The sequence below is a fragment of the Passer domesticus genome, chromosome 2 (assembly GCF_036417665.1).
Source record: "Passer domesticus isolate bPasDom1 chromosome 2, bPasDom1.hap1, whole genome shotgun sequence".
NCBI classification, from domain to species: domain Eukaryota; kingdom Metazoa; phylum Chordata; class Aves; order Passeriformes; family Passeridae; genus Passer; species Passer domesticus.
The window spans coordinates 39,114,902-39,135,720 of record NC_087475.1 but is presented as its reverse complement, the minus strand read 5'-3'; the positions used below and the strand labels follow the sequence as shown (position 1 = coordinate 39,135,720).

General features: G+C 35.8%; 1 protein-coding gene across 3 annotated transcripts in view; it reads right to left on the bottom strand.

Moving 5' to 3' along the window:
- FGF14 (fibroblast growth factor 14) overlaps window positions 1–20,819 on the bottom strand; it is a 382,286-nt gene that overhangs the window by 162,394 nt on the left and 199,073 nt on the right. The gene's annotated exons all lie outside the window — the stretch shown is intronic.

The window sequence follows — 20,819 nt, the reverse complement described above, 5'->3', positions numbered from 1 at the left end:
TAGTACGTAATTTAGACCTTTGTAATTTCTATCTCCTCCCATCCTACAAAACAAGATTCCATACAACAAGCAGAAGTGGTAAGAAATGAAAACGGGAGACAGGATCATCTAAATTTCCAGCCTAAAGAATTCTTCAATCAAATTATAATGTAATTCAGCACCAGGTCTTGATCAAATGATTGAATCTTGGCTTTGCATATAACAAATATTGCTACCTCAGTCCTTGGTTTTGAAGATTAAAATGCTTCTGGTGGGCTACTTACGAACAGGTATATACCAAAGATTTTCTGTACCCAATTGAGTATCTTCATAGCACTGCTTATTTCTAGCATTACTAAAAGCTTCCTTTCTTGTGGAATGAAACAGACCTCTTCTTCAAATGAGTGTAATCTAGATCAGGGGTGATGCAAGAACATCTGATGGCTTTTAAGTGACCAAGAGGTAAAGCAGTTAATGTATAATGCAGAAAATTAAGGAAGAAAAACACACACAGTTCATATGTGTTCAGAAAAATAATGAATTCTGACTCCAGTGGCTGTTTGTGTAGAAGGAAATTATAGGGCTCAAAGAAACTTTTTTATGTTGAACATTTTGGAATATTCATATTTTGAAATAAGCAATATCCTTCCTTACTGTCAAGGTTGTCTCTTGAATACAATTGGCACAGAAATTTCTGGAGCATTAAAAAGAGTTTTTTGATGATCTTACTGAAAGGAGGAATTAGAGAATGATCACTTGATAACAAAGCCAATCAGAGATCACTCGATAACAAAACTGTCCTAAAATAAGAGTTCTCAACAGATGTAAAACAGTGTCAATGCTTAAAAATATAAACTGATGATGCAACTAAAAGACAAATAGGATGTAATTATTACCAGAATTGTAGGTAAGTTCAAGGAGATTGAAAGAATATTTATTGAAATACATTCGTTTCTGCAGCAGGTTGTGTCACTGCTTTTATACAAATTTATGTAGGCAGGAAAGCCAAGAGAGAAGGAGAGGGAAAATTAGATACTTGTGCAATTGCTGGCCAAATATTACAACAGGACAAGCATGAGAAATGGCGTTTCCTGACATGTTAAATAAATGCATCTTCTAACTGCTAGTTCTGGATCATAAATTACCTGGTTTCAAGAAAATCAGTAACCATTCTTCTATATCACTTCCCATAGGAGTTATAGTTCGTTCATTAAGCCATAGAAACTGGAATATAGTTAAGCTGTACACTTTGAAATGTTACAGCACTGGGAAGCTTGCAAACTGAGAGACTGACCTTTTTCTTAAATGATCTTTATAAAAATTTTACCTACACAAGATGCACAGGTTTGAACATAAAAAATTAAAATTCTTCAACTCCTTATGAAATCTCCTTTAGAGAAATATAATTAGGTCACATGGGGTAGACAAACCAAGAGGGATCATTCTTCCAATGATGGAAGAAGCAAAATCCAAGAGAAGACAACATAAGCTGATTCTTCTCAGTAGAAAAGCCAACAGAAGAAAACCCTGAGTCTGGCTGAAGATTAAATAACCTAAATCTAAAAAGAAAAGAATCAACTTAGAATCAGCCAAACTGTGAGAAAACAGAAATGTGCTGCCATTCCTGGAGAAAAGAGAATTAAACTAGAAAACAAAATAAATTACATATTTCCCTTATGGTGCACAAAATAATCTGTAAACTTCTATTTCCATGCAGCAAAGAGAAGATACTTGTTGATGACAGTCAAGAAAACTGGAAAGCTACAGGTCACAAGAGAACAAAAGAATGCAGCACTACCAGATGATCCACTGGGTTAGGGAATACAAGGCAAACTGGGTCCTATAGATGCTCCAAGTGGCAGGCAAATGATTCAGCTACTGTAATACCCAGCAATTTCTGGCTGCCCAAATATGCCATTCATGTCTGCTTTACCTGAACCAGAACCATCAACCACGCTCAAATGATGCTTTCACAAGGGCAGCCAGAAAAAGAAATAGCTTTAAACTGAATAATGGCAGGTATGAATTTCATGTTAGGACGAAATTTTTCACTGTGAGAGTGGTGAAGCGCTGGGATGAGTTTCCCAGAGAATTTGTAGGTGCCTTTTTCCAGGCAGTGCTCAAGGCCAAGCTGGATGAGGCTTTGAACAGCCAGGTCTAGCAGAAGGTGTTCCTGCCTGTAGCAGGGGTGTTGGAACTAAAGAATCGTTAAGCTCCCTTCTAACCCAAACTATTCAATTACTCTGTGATTCTGTGATGATATAGACTGCTATACAGATCCAAAGGACACAAGACCTCTGCCCTTGTACCTACAGATTTATTTTTTTTCCAGAGAAGAAAGGTAGAAATTCAAATAAAGAATTGGAATGAAACCCAAAGCATGGGGTTGCACTTCTGAGTTTTTGTCTGTGGAACCTGTTTTGACCCTCCAGGCTCCTGGAGTTCCAGTCAAGTCCTGCTTATACACATCAACCACTGAAGACAGAAGACAGCAGGCTTGGATTTCCCTTGGGAGTTAAAGCTTTGCTCCTTCAAACACTTTTTATTCAGCAGCAATATCCTCGTAGACCCAGCAGTCAGATTGCATGATCTTTATATGCAGTTTGCTGTCAGACACACGCTGCCTGTTCAGATTAATTGGAGTAAAGCCTGCACAGGGGAAGTAGTACAGAGAACCCAAAGAGGCCCAAATCTCTCAGCACAGAGCTGGTAATGTGAGCATAATGTTCTCAGGTCTGTAAACTCTGAACTTAGTGATCTTCATTCCAAATAACACATATGATTTTCCCACCAGAAAGATGTTAATGGCAATGAAAACAAAGAGAGACCATTAAGAGATGTTGTTCCCTTGTGGTATCTGGAAGACCCCTTGCAATGAAAAGTTTGCCAAAAAACATATAAGCAATTTCTACAGTGCAAAATTTGCACTTGAGCAAAAATCACCAAAATATTCATTTTAATTAAATATATTTTAACTGTCATGAAATGCAGAATTTCTTATCTTCTTTCTCCTTCAGAAAAAATGCTTGATCTTAAGCAGCTTTACTGAAGTTGCAGAAGTTTCATTGGTTACTGTGATCTGCTCATACAAAAGACATAACATTGGAAATACCTGCTGAAACACTGTACTCAATCAAAATCTGAATTGGCTATTTATTAGTGCTAAATAGCATAAAGAGTTTTGAAAATTCATCTGGAAATCTGTGGAAATATATTTTTTTTTTCTCTCAGAAGAAAACTATCCCATTTGTAAGTTCTCCTACCAATCTGCAAAGCAATTGGGGGTTTTTTTGGTAAAGTTATTTTTATCTGTGTAAATCTAATTATTTGAAGAACAGGTCCCACTGGTCTGCATAGCAGCCAGCCACAATGCTGGATCAGAAGCAGGCAGTACAGACACAAAAAGCAAGGAATCTATTTCTGTAGGAGGGACAGTCTTTTCTAGGTGGGACACACTCTGTTTAGCAAGTGGTGAATGTGCACAGAATAAAGAGTATAAAATGAATGCCTATTTTTAAAAGAAAATGACTAAATAATAAGAACAGTTACAAAAAGACCACCTTTTGGGCAGTAGAGATGAAGGACAGTCATATTGATTGTAAAGAACACATCAGCTGCCAGAATACTTGGAGGGGGGAGAAATACAAAGGAAATGACCCAAGGATCATAAAAGGACAAAAAAAAAAAAAATGGCTGCTGACAGATCAGTCCATGACAAAAAACAAAAAAAAAGGAAATTTCTCACAAAATCTGAAAAGACACTGTGCTCAGCTAGCTCAGCTATATCTGCAGCCTGAATTTTAGCATAAGCATGACCAGAAGACATACACCTGAAAACAGCATTCAAATACTAGAACTTCTGTTTTTCCTGATAGTCGATTTGGGAAAGGAAGAGAAAAAAAATTTTAAAATAGAAAACAAAAAGAAAAAAAAATTAGCAAAAAACTAAGCAAAGAACCCTGGAACATTAAGGAGCGGAAATGAGACAGCTCCTACTAACTGACCACTCTGCCAGGATGTCAGTGATATTGGATTTCTGTGGCAACATGCAGTGCTCACAGATAGAACAATGTAATTTCCACACTACTGCAAGGGACAGGCAACCTGTGACACGTGAGCCAATAATGTTGACAAAAGTTTGAATATCTTTTTTTCCCCTCAGGTCTCTTTGAGGCATGTACAGGAAGAGATACACCTCATGCCTGAGCACTCTGTTACAGTCTCTTGAAAGCCAAAGCCTTTGGTTCAGAGCCAGTGGGCTAGTGCAGCGTGCAACTGAATTGTACTCCCACTATTCAATTTTCTTTCCATTTCCTCATTTCAAATTGGTGTGGCTATCTTGCTTGTTGTGAGGAAAGTTATTTTGTGAGCCAAGGTAAGAAGCAACATATGAAAATAAAATTAAGACAAAGTGCGATGAATAGGACAGAAAATTTATTTGGGTAAGGCTCAGCTATCTCTGAAAGATGAGCATAGAGTTCAATCACCACATGACAGCAGCATCTTAGATATATGAAAAACATCTTAGACATTTTTTCCTTCTGTAAGAAAGAAAGGGAAAAAAAAGGGAGAAAATACATACTAGATGAGAATATGGAGTTTGTTTTTCAGGCCTTTACTCCTGTAACAGTATTACTCTGAAAGTAAAAAAATATAAATCTACAAGAATAGTAACATTTACTATATCTAAGAGACCAGACATTTTTCAGACACATTTCAAATGGGCTTCATGAGACCACATATTGTGTTTCTCCAGAGTCCTTTCATTTTTTAATTTTATCTTTACAGTGAAAATAAGTGTTAATAGATTCTAGACTGGGATTTAACGTTCAGCACAGTTAGGCTTGTATACTCCTTAGCTCACTATAAATGCACATACTGGAGCTTACAGTCAACTGTAAACATTTCTTTTTTTATTTTTGAAAGCTAACTAACCTTTTCTGGCTCAACAGCCTCCACAGCACAACCAAAGTTAGCATGTATGCCCATAACAGCTCAAAAATTGCAATATAAATAATAATTATTGTCTAGTCACCACAGTTAATCACTCACTGTACTGTGGACAGGCAATGCATCAAGCAAATACCAGCTGTAAAAATGCAGCCATATAATTAAATGAGTTAATTTAATTTATAAATGAGCACCTTTTACTCTCCCAAGTTTACTTCATAAACAATTAGGGTTTGATAATACCATGTTTATTGTTTCAAGCCATTTTTACATGAAGAAAATTACATAAAAGATCAGAAGAAAAGATAGCATGAACTTCTAGGATGTAAGCACTGCATTTAAATGCAGATCTTTTGGAACATGGTTATGGGGACTGAAGGAAAACCAGAAACTCAGAAAATAAATAAAAATTGCTCTACTAGGCTCATACAATAAATACGAAAATAAAACCATATTGCAACTAACCTTCATTGTATTTCCTTCACTGATGTATTTAAGAGAGCTGCTGCTTCAAGGAAGGATGTCATTCCCCAGTTGTATGGAAGCTAGAGCATGACAATCCACTTTGCTTGCTTTTACAGCACATAGTGCATTTCTGGACTGGGACTGGGTCTTTGTGGTACTACTACAGTAGAAGTAACATGTCTAACTACACAATTTTTATATAGCTTTGTAACATGCCTAGCTATACAATCTTTGTGCAAAGTTATTCAGTTGTGGCTCTTTGTCCATTATTTATTTGGAAAGATTACTTGAGTTTTTAATTCCACATCAAGATAAAAACACTTGTAGTATTTTGACTTTCTGGCAATATAAACATACTTTTTTGTGTGTTTGAGAATATGCAATGAATTATTAGCTTTCTAATGTAAAGCAGTAATCTAAGTGTGAATCTGATAAAATAATTATAATACCATTCCCAAATTTCACAATATGAACAATATACAATGGTCATCATGAAAGATAAGAGAAAATCCTCTAGAGAAAAGATGCAAAAGCTGCTATAAAACAGAAAAGTGGAACACGTGAGGAGAAGATAAAGATCTACATGTTGGTTTTACATGAAAGTCAGAAGTGTTAATGACAAGATACCTAACCTGGAGGACAAAGTCTTATTCCCAGTTACACAAGCTGAACCCCCATATGAACAGAGTGAGGACTTATATTTGGAAGGGAGAAAAGAATTGGAGACAACAGAATAACAGAAAGTGTGCGTGGGGGGCGTGTGTGTGTGCATGCCTGTGTGTGTCAGGGGGAGACTAACATCAGAAGAAACTAAAATAGAAGACAATTAGCAGATGAGGGAAGCAGGCATTTAGAAGAGCTGAAAATAGATTTTAAGAAACTATAATTAGTCTCAAAAAGAAGAAATACATGAAAGAAACATCCACACAGTAAGTGGAGAGCAGAGAAATAAATGACACCTCTACATCTTTCTAGAAATCTCTGTTTTCTGTAGGTCTCACTAGCACATTGACTGCCAAAAATAGTTTTAGAACCTATAAAAAATACATCTATGTGTTTAGACACACAATTAAATGCTGAAGGCTGTAGAACTGCATTTGAATACTGAGGTTTTTCTGTATGCTTTGATAATTCACTCTAATGTGTAAGAACTGGGCTGTTTTTTAACTTGTAACCCTTCCCTTCCCAAGCACTAGAATATGAGCTAAGTTGACTTAGTTGTAGAAATGTTGATTATGTCCCCTGAGTACACTGCTTGCTTACTTTTTTTTTAAAGTATATTATGTGCTGAAGTAATAAGAACATATTATGTTGGTCTGTAACAGCTTGAATCCAGGGCTGGCATTTTGTCCAGTCTGCAGATCAGACAGCTGTTGAGTGGTACCTAACCTGCATCAGCAATTATTATGTGTCCAACACATTGTACACAATGACAAATATCTGGGTCATTTCCTAATCAATTTTTAAAATTCTTTGTTCTTCTACTTAAAAAAAATCTCAAGAATGAGCTGAAAAGGAAAGAAACTGTCATCTCCATTGAAAATTAAGTATTTATGTTCCTTTTGTACATTATAAAATCCTCTTTTCACACTAAGTGTTACTCACACTTTTTTTAAGTTGTTGTAACTTGCTGCATAGTTACTAATTACAGACTAGATGATTGCAGACTAGATTTGTGCACATTCACTTTGTCCTGTTATAGTTCTCCAATAAGTAAATAAATGAATACTGACCTATATCCTCCACATGAGAGTCTGAAAAAAAAAGCCATTAAGAAATTCTTTGTGCATGATTTTTGTAATTGCGCAGCTTCCACTCAGGTACTGAAAAAAGATTTTCCAAAATGCTTAGCAACTGACATATTTAGCACATTCCGAAAAAGCTGGTGTCTTATTTTGATAGCTATATAAGATTGGAGAATTTTGCCAGTGTTTTAGAAAAAGAAAAATGTAGTTTAGGAAACCAATCTTCTTCCATTGACACCAAAAGAAAATCACCTTAATGGTACTGTATTAATTTGGACCTAAAAATATTTCCAGCATGATGTCCAGCTCTGCAAACATGACAAGTGGAAAAGTTTTACAGTTTTTACAGTTTTACAGCAGTTTTACAGTTTTACAGTTTTACACACACTCTTAACATTGTGAAATAATGAGGAAGGACAATATAAGACTTAATCAAATTAAGATGTGAAGCAAGAATCTGTTCACCTAAATGTACTCAGAGCTTCTGAAATAGAAAGTATATTTACCAAGCAAATAAAGCATGATAGCTCCAAATATGTACAACAAAAGAATCATCTGGGTTAAATACTTTACTACTCTAGTCTGATGGAAGATTTTCATTTCATTACCAGATATCCTTCAAAAGAGTATAATTTAATCTGGCTTCATATCCCACTATTGAATATTTCACAGAAAAAGTTTTGAATGGATTTCCACCTCAAAGAATCTCAAAATTTCCCAGCAAATAAGGCAAAGATGACAGAATTTCACTTCATATCAGTCAACGTAGTAATCATACACATTATAAATTTTCTGCATCAAACCTGCCCAAATAAAGGCTATCTATACTCTCACAAATGAGCCCCAAGGTATATGTGAGCCTCCCTGACCTGTAGCATTTGCTCCTGCCAACCTGCACATCATTAAGCAACTGATAACGTCTGTAAACACTTGGGAATGGCAGAGTTCAGCACCCCTATGTGTGTGCAGGGTGTGCTTTCCCTCTTACTTCTCAGACATGAGCACTGTTTATAGAGCAGGGAACATGACCAAAGAACCAGCTGATGTGCAGCTGTGTAGGAAATGTGTCCTGTCACATCACCAGTGCCTGAAGCCAGCAGTCCCCACCAATCCATCTGAGGAAGTTCCTCAGAGGAACATAGGACAGACATTTTTAAGGATGAGCGCAATCTCCATTCTTGACCTCTGCAACAGTTGTCAGTCAGGGAGATCCTAGGCCAAACTATCCAGTCTCCTTCAAATTTCTGCAGCAGACTGATATTCAATTGACCAGAGAAAAAAAATCTGCTCACATGTTCAAATTTCTGATGTTAACCCAAGATCATTGTGGAATATTCTGACTGTGACAAAGACTCAGAGCTACATTTGATCTAGCATTATGCAATCAACAGAGAGGAAAATTCACCCCTGAACAAAGCAGTTCAAGGGAAGCAGCACTGGGTACTGCAAGGAAGAGGATATGCATTTTGTAGCTGAAGGAGTCAACAAATTGACAGAGCTGGAAACTGAAGAGTTCCCTGCAATATCTGTAGGGCTCTTAGCACTTCTCAATATGAGTTGTTTGGTCTTCAATTTAAAGAAACCTCTGAGAGTCTTAGAGGGTTCAGAAAACAACAGCACTTGTTCTGTTTTGCCATTTTCATCTCAAAAGATGTAAAGCAACCTGGAAAAAAAAATTATACCATCCAGAAAAGAAAAACACTTAATTTAATAACATCAACATGTCAGTCTGGAATTCTGTATCTAAAAGATCGTAAGTCAAATGTCTTCTATTTTAAAGGTGATTGAAAACATAAAAAATAAAAATTTTGTAAATAAATGCAGATGAACACTTACTTCAATCCAAGCAATTGGGTTGTAGCCAATCAATCACACACACATCCATTAGAAATAGAAACTTGTTTCTGTGGCGTGAAGACAAACTAAATCCAAAACTTAAGGGAAGAGTAATATCGACACTGAAGCACAGCTGAGAACTTTAGCTAACATCTTAAATGCTAAATCTCACCACCACCATCCCCTGCTGATGTGAAAGCAACCTCTTCTGTACTTCCACATATGCAAGAAGTTATAGTAGGATATACGTTGCTGAAGGTTCAAATTACAAACCCTGCATGGATATTCACTATGTATCATCACAGTTAACCCCTAATTATTAGGAAAATCAATAGGATGAGTACCAGACAATTATGAAAGGATTTTTGAGGGTTTTAGTTATCATATTCAACATCAAATTTAGGTCAATGAATGAACTAGAGTTTTTTACCAACAGTATTTCATCTTAATCAATATCTTGCACAACAAGTCACAGTTTCAGCACACTCTCTTGATTTCAGCACTTTTAAAAATGCAGTGTAAAATATAGTTAAATTATTCTCTTGTAAACTACTATCTTTGGCTCTGGAGAACAGAAAGCTTCCAAATTCTACCCAGTTAAAAAATTTTCACTAAATTCTACATGAAAATAAGCTTTCCAAATCTTACTGAAATTTTCTCATACTACTAGGAAATTCTTTGAATATATTAAAGAGTTTTACTAAAAAAAAAAAACAAAAGAGAAAAAAAAAAGAAAAGAAAAGCTATAAGATTTTTCTCTTCAGAGAGAAAATGTCCTTCCTAACTGGCAGCAGGAAGAGTGACAAATACGCTGTTCCTGAACTGAGACAAGAGGAAATCAGCTGTTATTGACATGATGATGCTGACACACTTCAAGGAGACTTTATGTGCAAGAACACCAAACCTTCTGGACATGGTGTCCTCACACGGGACAAACTCATCCCACTGTGAAACTGCCACATGTTAAGTCACTTGAAGCATGTGAATGCAACTTTTCCATCCTCATAACGCCTCTTAGATGGGATTTCTGAAGTATAACTTCAGCAGCCTGTCAGATAATTTTTTGTTTGTTTGTTTTGTTTGGATTTGTTGTTGTTGTTGTTTTTGGTGGTTTTTTGTTTTTGTTTCTGTAATTAATAATTGGGAGAACTTGTTGTATTTGAGGAATTCGACTACTGGCCATGTTTCTCATTGTGCTAAGCATGGATTGCAGTTCAATGACAAGGAGCATTTACAAAATATTTTCTGCTGTGCATTCACCTTCAGCCTTCATAACAGCTCTCTTTCTCACTTGGGCTCAAAATCATCCTAGCAAGATACTTTAACATACTCTACCAAATGAAGACTGGAAGTGATAGACCTTTGTATTTTCATTTAGAGCACCTCTCAATCTTACTTTCTCAAAATCCCAATTTAACAAAACCTAAGAGATTGTATTATTAGTAAAATTCTTCCCACTGATTGAGGTTTAAATAATTATTGTTTCTATGAAGAGCAAAATTACAAGGTATTTATAAAGCTTAAAAGAATATGTAATTTTACTATAAAGGAAATCAATTTACTACAGAGTGAAAGTTACCCAGTTTATAAATTTACTATTATCAGAAGAAAGGGAACAAAAATATTTAGCTATACATTCTGGTCAAACCATATAATAGAAACAAAACACGTCTACAATTATGCTATCCCTACTCACATGAAAAATAGCAACCAGGAGAAAATAGAAGAAATTAAAAATTGTTCTTCTCATAAGAGCACTTCCTTTATATGCTATAAAGACATACAATTTGGTAAAATTTCAAAATGGACATTAAGTGTTCGTCATCCAAAGTAATTTGAGAGATAATACACAGGTGTCATGTCTGAAATGATGAGGAGGTAAGAGTTCAAGGGGTGCAACCAGTCACATATGTTTCTGTACAGAAGCCACAACAAGCAGTACTCCTGAGCACCTTCCAAAATATAAAATGATGAAAGACTATCAATCAGGTTAAATTTTGTATCCCTGTAAATTCCATAAAAGCCTTGCCTCCAAAATCCAGTATGAATCAACTGCCTTGCAGCTGGGGATATCAGTCTAAAAGCCACCTTCACAGCAAAAAATGTCTGAGTTCACCTTCATCCTCCAGAGCTCCGGTAATTTTTTGTTCACATCTCCATCCTCTTGATGGACCAGGAGTTATCAGAAGACTTAGCTCTCCCTGCAATTTGCCCTGATGGTACTTAGGGTCAGGTGAAAAAGCAGCAAGAGGCACTAGGACAACAGAAATCAGACCCACCAGCTAAATCTGGGGTCTTGGACACAGCTGTTATGTACATCACTATCAGGATTTTTCCCCTCTGCAGCAATGAAGAGTTAATAGATATGCAGGAATAGCATCTTTGTTAACAAGTATTTTTTGATCACGACAAATAGTACCAGATAAATTACATAAAAAATGCTTTACTCAGTTTTCACTGATTTTTTTTTGTGATGGGGAGTGGGTATGACTGCTGTAATTCTGTCTGTCTTCATAAACCCCTTCTCTTTCATCCTTCCATCCTTTTACAGCTTTTCCATCTTCCTGTTTATACTCACCAAACTATTTCTTATTCTCCTTTCTCCCCTCCCACAGATGTGGGTTTTCTCAGTCTTTAAATCTCTCCTAGAAACCAGAACTGGGAAGGCAAATCTGAAGATGCCCACCAAGCTCAGTCAAAATAGCAGCACTGACTTCACAACTTTGGTCCACCAAAATGCTTCAAAAAGGACATTCATGTTCAAGCAAAAAATTGAGTTAGATATCATTGCAAAGACAGCAGATATGCTCTTTGTTTTGGACTGTAGCTCTGTTTTATATAATGAATTGGACCCTAAAGATGAGAAGCCTGAAAATTTGTATTGAATACAAAATAAAAAATTAATTTGAGGCTTTATTTTTAAATTAAAATCAATTCAAAGTTTATTTACTCTTCCAGTAAACAAGGATTTGATTTTGTGAAAAATTTGACTCTTCAAAAGTATTTGAAGTTTTAAACATTCCGTCAGGACAAAATTACAACAGAAGTGGCTGAAGAATATATGAATGCAAGTTATGGAGGAGCAAATTATTTGTGGAGAAAAAATCGCCAACCTTTTAAATATCAGACAAGTAATATTTTGGAACATCTTACTCAGAAGAGTAGTAGAAAAGAAGAAAAAAATATCACTATCTGACATGGAAAAAATTAAAAATGGATAGATGTGCTGTCTGCAATAATAAAAAGGTAAACTCTACACAATTTTCTCAGTCATTGTATTGTTAAATTCCTGACAATTACTACCAAACAAAATGATCTTCATCCGATTTGAGTAAAGTCAAAATAGCAACATTTTGCAAATAATATAGGAAATATAAAAAGGTGAAAATATTGATACCTTTTAAGGTGAACAAAAGGGAAGAAAGTGCACGAAGATAATAATAACAAAGCTTTTTGTCTCAGTTACTTGTACACAGCAGGAATCAGAAAAGGCAGGAAGTTAATTATAGTCTGTAAATAAAGTTTTCATGAGAACACCTTTGGTAAGTATAACAGGTTCTCTGAAACTGCAACCATTATTTATTGTACCCATCTGTTCAGAAACACTTATTAGCTGCAATGTTTATGGAGAAAGCGACACATACTGAATTTAAACAGAAGTCTCAATTCCTAGGTAATATCAGAAATTCCCGTGTGCAATTTTTTCTATATTTCTCAGATTCCCCACCTTCAGTCCTGTGACTCAATATTATTATTATTATTATCCTTAACATTAAAGTCTGAGACATTTCAAATGCATTCCGGCATTTCAGAAAACTGCAAGACGCAGCTATTCCCCACAATGAGTGAAGGCACCGCTGCACACAGCAGTAAATCACCGTTTGTCTTCCACAGCAAGTGCGTCTTTTATACACCATTCATGTGGGGTTTTGTAACATCATTCAGAAAAGCACTGTAAGCAATATTATAAATTCAGCACTGCCAGCATGGTGCTTACATTTTCACATTAACTGATGCTTTTGTCCCTGATAAGTAGAGATATGGTTTCTGATATCAGATAAACTTGGAAACGCTAAAATAAATGCTCCGTTGATAAAAGGGTTTGGAATAAATTACTCTTATCTGGCCAGGGAAGTGCCAATGATAAATTCCAGAGAACAGAAATTATGATGGGCTGTGCAAAGTGTGGGGGCTGTTCTGTGCTCTCTCCAGCCTCCTCTTTGACTGCATCCACCCAGCTTTGTACACCCCCTCGCCTGGTGCCTCTGCCCAGGAAAAAGGGAGAAGAAACCACGTGCAAGGAACAGGAGATTTGCACATCATGATGGCAGAAAAACACAAACCATGTCATGAGCCAAATTTATGTATGTAAACATGCATACCTGTGTCTGCACTGATCTGTGGAATTTACTGCCTTAGAATTTTGTCTTGCTACATATACAGTATGAGATTACAAGGAATTGATGTGAAATATCTACTTTAACACTGGAACAAAAATTTATGTATTTAAGCAGATTAATTTTAGTTAATAAAACTTTGGAACAACCTCAGTACAAGTTATTAAAGAGAAATTATAAGAGCATTTTTAGGAAAACTATAAAAAGCTTGTTAAAACATTTGTGACCCTGTTTTTGGTCATGTAATTGAAATATTTTTGCAGTTAAACACTTCATTTAAATGTATATAATGCTGAATGAAGAAAAATTATGGTAATTCAAACTTGCATCTATATTCAAACTCATCTATATTCAATAATATATGAAAAAAGTAGAAAGAAGAGAAAAATCAGAGGCCAATCTTGCACAGGTCATAGAGTCATGCAGCTACTTTGAGAAGGCACAGAAAACAATTTTAAGCTTTGTAATACAGACAGATTTTGTTCATGAGAATACAACACTTAAGATTTTAGACTTTAAAAAAAAACCAAACCAACATTTTCAGGTAGTTTCTGGATGTGTCTCTAGAAATTGCAAACTTTTCTGTCAGCTGTTGGTTGATAAAGCGAATTTTCAATATCCAATGGTTTGGCTTTTTTTCCCATGAAGAAATCCCAAAATAATGCCAATGATAAAAATTAAGATTGTATTCCACCAAACATGCTTACAGCTTGGTTCAACACCTCATCTCCACTAAACCACTATGATTCAGGTGAGGTGTGTGTTGGGAAAAGCCACCCATCAGAATGATGAAACAAAGCACACACTCCATCTCCTCTGTGTTGCTTCGCCATCTTTTTGTTATTGTCCACACTTTGTGCAACTCAACTTAATTTGTTCCAACAGTGGTATTATGGATTTACCACTAAGCCAAAGTTTTAAATTCTTCTATATGATGTTGAATAAAAAGCTTAGCTAAGACTAATCAAGTTGCCCAAGAAGCTATTCTGGTTTTCTTCTAAATGCACTAGCAAAATAAGACACCTGTAAAACACCCTAAGGTAGACAATGATTGTACCTTTTCAATTACATTTACAGAATGTTATGACACAAAAGAGAGCTCTGAGAAAGATTCAATAACCAGGAACAGAAGATATATTATTGATACAAACATAAAACTGCAACAATCCTGATCAATATATAAAATTCTTTTCCTGTTAAAAAAGAAAAAGAACTCACCACTACTCCTTTTTATTTACTTACAGTTGAAGAAATTTAATTTGGAAATAAAAACAAGGACCCCACACCACACTCATAAAATTCAGTAAACTGTAAGATCAGCTATTTTCAGGTTATTAGGTAATATATAATACTCACTGCTGAATCATTTACAAATATAAAAAGTATTATTGGCTAGACAGTCCACATAAAACAATGACCTTTAAAAATTATATCAGAAATAAAAAAACCCCTAGAATATAAAAAGGCAAAATGTAATTTACTTTGTACAATCCTCTGTCTTCTTCCTGGATACAGATTAATTAATACAAATTCTGTTAATCTGGAAATCATTAACTAATACAAATTCTGTTAATCTAACTCATGCATCATTGGATTAACTCGGATGCAAGTAATTGTATCTGCTTAATATCACATATTGTAAAGGTAAATCCAGTGTATTACAGTTATTTATTTCCAAAATGCCTAATTCTCTTTTTTTACTTTCATTTGTGCTGAAACAAGAAATTAGAATAATAAGGCAATATACTGAGACAATAATAAGGCAATATACTAACTGCTGTTAGACCATTGAGATATATCCTATTTGAAGACTTGAAACCATGCATCACTAATTGTCACAAAAAGTTTTTCCTCCTGTTAACAAGAGAAAAATTAATGAGCTAGAGGAGCACTATCTGAAACAAGATTAATGCGAAGAACATCACGAAGGGCATGAAATTAGAAGGCATAAGGCTCAGAGTTCCAGTCTCAGTTTGTCATTCTTTACAAATTATATGTAATTTTTAGTACTTGTAAAGAAAAGGCTTGATATGTTTGGGATGGGTAGGAAAAGAGTCCTGCACTTTTACAGAGATAATTCAGGTGAATACAAATATATTCAGATTCCAGACAGGAAGCAAATAATGGAGGCAACATTTTTTGTTGTTATCTCTTAATTGCATCTAATTAAAACTTGGAAAAGGATGCTGAAGAAATTGCAAAAAAAAGGCTAAAATGTGAAAAGATTAAAATGGAAATTAAATTATATGTGATTCATTTGGTTGTTTATTTTTTCTGGTGATGAAGAACAGTTATAACCCAAGTAGAGGACTAAGACAGAGACTAATGTTTTTCAAGACCTGGATTTAGTTTAACCTTTAGATGAAATTAAGTCACAGGCTTTCTGCAGTTCAGATGCTGAACTGCATGTAATACTGCCAGGAATTTCTTGTTTTATTCACATGCATGTTCTTCTTTCATTATCTTTTTCACAAGTGCTAGGACAATTTAAATTTCCCAGTTGGATAACTTACTGAATTTGTTATAACCTACATGGGTAAAAAAAAGAATTAACAAAATGAATATGACCTTCTTTTAACAGTTCTTATATTTAATCCCAGCTGCAAATGTCAAGATTTTCATGAAACAACTTCAGAAAGAAAAACTGTTTATAGGGGAAGGAATAGGTGTGAAGATAGCTATGTCAGATTTTGGCTTCTTTGTCCTTTCTCTAAAGGTTACATATATCAGGTTTGATGTTAAAATCAGTAAAGGGAGTTGATGTGGAATGAAAAAAAAAAAAAAAGACTTAAATGTTTATTTATCATAAATTGATTTGCAAAATACTAGTCTGCTATGATGACTTTCCACTCCTTATTTCTGTTTATTTAAACTATTTTAGCTCCAGTTCAGATACGTTAATAGAAATTAGGAGTTTTCCTCTACCCTGTGTATTTCACTTAGTGGTCTAAAAGCAGCCTATCAGCAATTTCTTCATGAAGTGATTAAGTGAATGGTGATATTGTCTTTTTAAAACTTAATTTTAAAATACACAGAAATATGGAGCAGATGTCAAAAGATGTCAAAATAATCATTTGCCAAATCTAAATATTTGGCTGGAATGTATTTTTCACTTTTCACAAGAATTGATTTTTTTTTAATAGGAAATGGAAAGAAAAATATGGGGCAAAATGGCAGCCTGGAGAAGGAATATTTAAATCACATCCCCAGTAAGTGAAACACTTGGTATATGGAGACCCCATATAAAATCCACTTGATGCAAAACCTTTTTAACCTTGGTCTCCATACCCCAGTGAATTTTCATTACCAGGCTTTTTTTTGGTCCAATGACTAAATATAGTAAAATGGCAAACAAATTGCAGTTAGGTCTTGACTGGATGATTAGCTATTCTGAGACATATGCACGTGCATGTTAGCTCATCTCCAGTCATTCAGCTGCTGCAGAACAGAATGAATTTAAATTCTGACATGTCCTATGGACAGGGAAACCACCCTTTCCAAGTGTTATACTTCAAAGGATTTTACACCCAGGATGATCAGAGGACTGGGAAGCCTGCCACATGAGGAAAGGCTGAGAGAGCTGGGGTTGCTCAGCCTTGAGAAAGAAATCCTTAGGGGAGACATCATTACCATGTTCCATTATTTAAAGGATGACTAAAAGCAAGGTGGAGACTCACTTTTTGCAAAGAGTCACATGGAAAAGCTGAGGGGGAATGGGTACAATTTATCCCTGAGGAGATTCCAATTGGATGGAAGAAGAACATCTTTGACATTGAGAACAATATCCATTGGAACATTTTCCCTAGGGAAGTGTTGGATTCCCCAGAATTGAGCACTTTTAAAGTTTGTCTGGACAGGGTCCTGGGCCATCTTATCTAGACTGTGCTTTCACCAAGAAATTTGGACCAGATAATCTGTAAGGTTCCTTCCAACCTGCTATTCTATGATACTATGAGATGTTTTCTTTTACAGAGTGGCATTAAAAATGCCACAAATCACCCAATGGACCACAAAAATACCCATCTTCTTTTAAATGCATTCACTTCAACATACATACTACTTCTTAACATTTTAATTTTCAACAAATGCATGTAATTAAAATTATTATAAAATAAGTAGGATGACTTTATTCAACAAAAGTCAAAGTATGATTCACCACACAAAATTGTTTTCCATAGCAACTGCTGAAAAAAACTGTTATTATTCATGCACTCTCATACATACATGTAGAACTATAAAAGCAAACCCAATATTTTATTTTTTCCTAATGGTGCAGCCAAAAATTTAGATCCCATACAAGGAAAATGAAATTTAGGAAGATTTTCTTGGAATGGATAGCTAATTTTCTTTTACTGGGAGGAGGGGAGAGCAGAGGTCAGATTGGGTGGGGGTGATGGAATATGATGAAGCTTGTGTTTTTTCTTTCAAAGAAAATGCATTAGTGAGATCCAGGAAACAGTTGATACAGGAAAGGGGAAAAAAAATCTCCAAACTCAGACATTGGTTGCTTCCATTCCCATAACACATTCTGGATTTTAGGTAAAAATTCAGAATAGATTCTGTTGAAAAATATTGGGAAATGCCAGAAAAAAACACAGCATATTAATTGTTTTACCTAGAAGTGTTGCACAAACTAGGATCAGCACTGAGAGCAATACTGCTGTCACTGGGGAGGATATGAGTTTTCTGTAAACTCAGTAGTGCCACAGAGAACATACAAAGAGAGCAAGTGCATGAGAACTCTGACAGCAGCTGAAGCTGTGAGGGGACAGGCATGAAAGAAACAAAATCTCAGGGTCAAGCTCTTTGTCACGGAATGTTGTAGATGAATCAAGGTATCAACAGAGTTGAAAATTGATTTGACCAGCTCTCAGGCAAAATTTCTGAGTCAAATTAATAAAAGTATACTGCCTCTGACTCAGGAAGTGCCTAAACTTCATATTAGTGGGAAACTACTTTCTGGGAAAAGCATCCCTACCTGCTCACCCTGTTCTTACTGTTTTCCAATTATCTATTACTGGGTTATGGCAAACAGAGCTGGATGGACCTTTGGTTTGAACAAGTAAATTTGAACATCCTGCATACTGCTGCCTACATACCTGCCTTTAGATCACCATATCAATATAATCAAGATAATCAATCCCAAAAAGTAAATTCCCATCTAGCAAAAAAGTGAGCACAGCTCTGGTCTCTGCAGTAGCCATCAGTGTGCTATATGGCATGAGCCTGGGTGCCATGTGTGGCAGCAGGGAAAGACAGAGGACCTCAGCCTGCCTCTCCCTCCTCCTCTCAGCACAAGTCTGAACCAGGAAGCACGAGGAGCACACAGGAAGGGCAGTCATGCTCCCACAGTGTGCCAGCAATGAGTATCCTGCAGCTGATCAAATGCCAGTACATTGTAAGGTCCATCAGGAGCCTGTTCACAAGATATATTTTCTTTAGAACAGAAAAAGTCAGTGACGCTTTTAGCAAAATAGACCAAGTCAGCTCAATAGATATAATCAAATTAAAAAAAAAAAAAAACCCAAACAAAAACAACACAAAAAAACCCCCACAAAACAAAAACAAAAAAACAACCCAAAAACCAGAAAAAATCACAAACAAAAAAAAACCACCAAAAAAACCCCTGGTCACAAAGAATACAGCACTGGTAAAGCATGAGATGGACGCTGCCATGTGTACATTCAACTGGCCAGCATGCTGAACCAAAACCAATACTGGAAGGATCCAAACACATCCAAATGAGCTTTAGAGAAAGGTCTGCACATGGAGAGCTTTGCAGTTCTTCACAATTGGCTGGCCACAGATGCTTCTCTTCTCTCAAAAGAAAAGCCAACAAACAAAAAATCCTCCAAGATGACACAACCTGATCAAAATGCAACAAAATGAGGTGCTTGAAATGTGCTATTTTTAAATAAGCAGATTTTATTTGAGGTAATATTCCTTTAAACCACTTACTACATGCTAGTAGAAATTTCGATGAATAATGTAGCTTGGTATTAATACTCGAGACACTAAATATGCTTTACAACAATTTGCTTTAAAGAGATATACAAGTTCCAGAAGGTGAGGGTGAAAACTGTGGAACGCATCCTAAAATAAAATAAACAGCAGAGGGAGGAAGCAAATGCCTTCAAATAAAATCACCCTATTTTTAAACTAGTTCCATTTTTGTGTCTTTTACATACATCATTTTTCTCCTATGATAGAGAAAATGCAACAGTCTTTTATCAATTGTTCACATTTCTAGGCTCAATTTCTCTATGGCATACAGCTCATTAGAAAATGTATTAATAATAAATTATCTTTTTCTTCAAGTATATCCTGCCATTGAGTAGAAGGTTATTCCTGCCTCATAAATACATACTGCTTTATCACCAGAAAACCTGGAACATGAGCAAAAGAGGGCTTCACCATAAAAAAAATACAATTTCTCTTTTTTTTCAGTAGTCAGTTTTTGCAGTGGAGGTCTTACTGCTGACATTTTAACCTTTATTCTCATTGATTACGAATTTGTGCTCTCAGCTGTTTAAATAAAATGCATGGTGGTTCTGTGTTATTATGATGGATTTTTTTATCAGGAAAAGAGAGAAATACAAAAAATTGTTAATATTGAAAGCTGGAAACTTTCTTCATTCCCTTGCAAATTTGACATCAAATAGTATTTGAATTTAAATATTACAGATGTTCCTGCAATTCGCAATGGGCTGGTGTTAGTTATGCCACAGGCTTCTGTAACACAATGAGGTTTCATGAGAAAACTCTGCTGCCTGCACAATTCATTCTGCTGGGCAAAGAAATGCTTTGGTATCTATTAGAGGAAGTTTCATGTGACCCTGAGCAACCAGGACAACAGATATGTCACTGGAGACAGAGGGCCCTGGATGTTGTAGAAAGCAGATACTCATGAGGATTTCTTACCAGCACACAGAAGTAATTGCAGCTTTCACACTGCACTGGCTCTGCAATATGTCATTAGGAACTCTATGGCTACTCCTCTTACTCCTCCATCTCTGTCTAGAAGCTGTGAGCATGTCCCAGTGCCTCACAGTCTTGCAGTGAAACTCAAATTGCTCTTGTGATACAGTGCCCCCCACACTAAATGTGCCTACCTAGGTAGTCCTGCAGGACTCGCTGCTGGTGCTTTTTTGGAGGAGTGGTGACCGACCAGTGGTCACCCAAGACCACCTGCTTGAAGTAAGGGCGCCTAGGAATAAATTATGCCAATAATTTAAATAAAAGACATACTAAAGCAGGAGAAGGTCTATGCTGATATCTGCAGTGTGCAGCTGGAGACATGACTGCAACAGACTCTGTAAGACTTTTACAGGCCACTCCTGACTGAGGTCATCCTCATACAGCAGTGGCAAAAATGGATTTCAGTGCTAAGCAGATGCTATCAATACTAGATAAAAATAAGTAAGAAAAATCAAAACAACAAACAAAC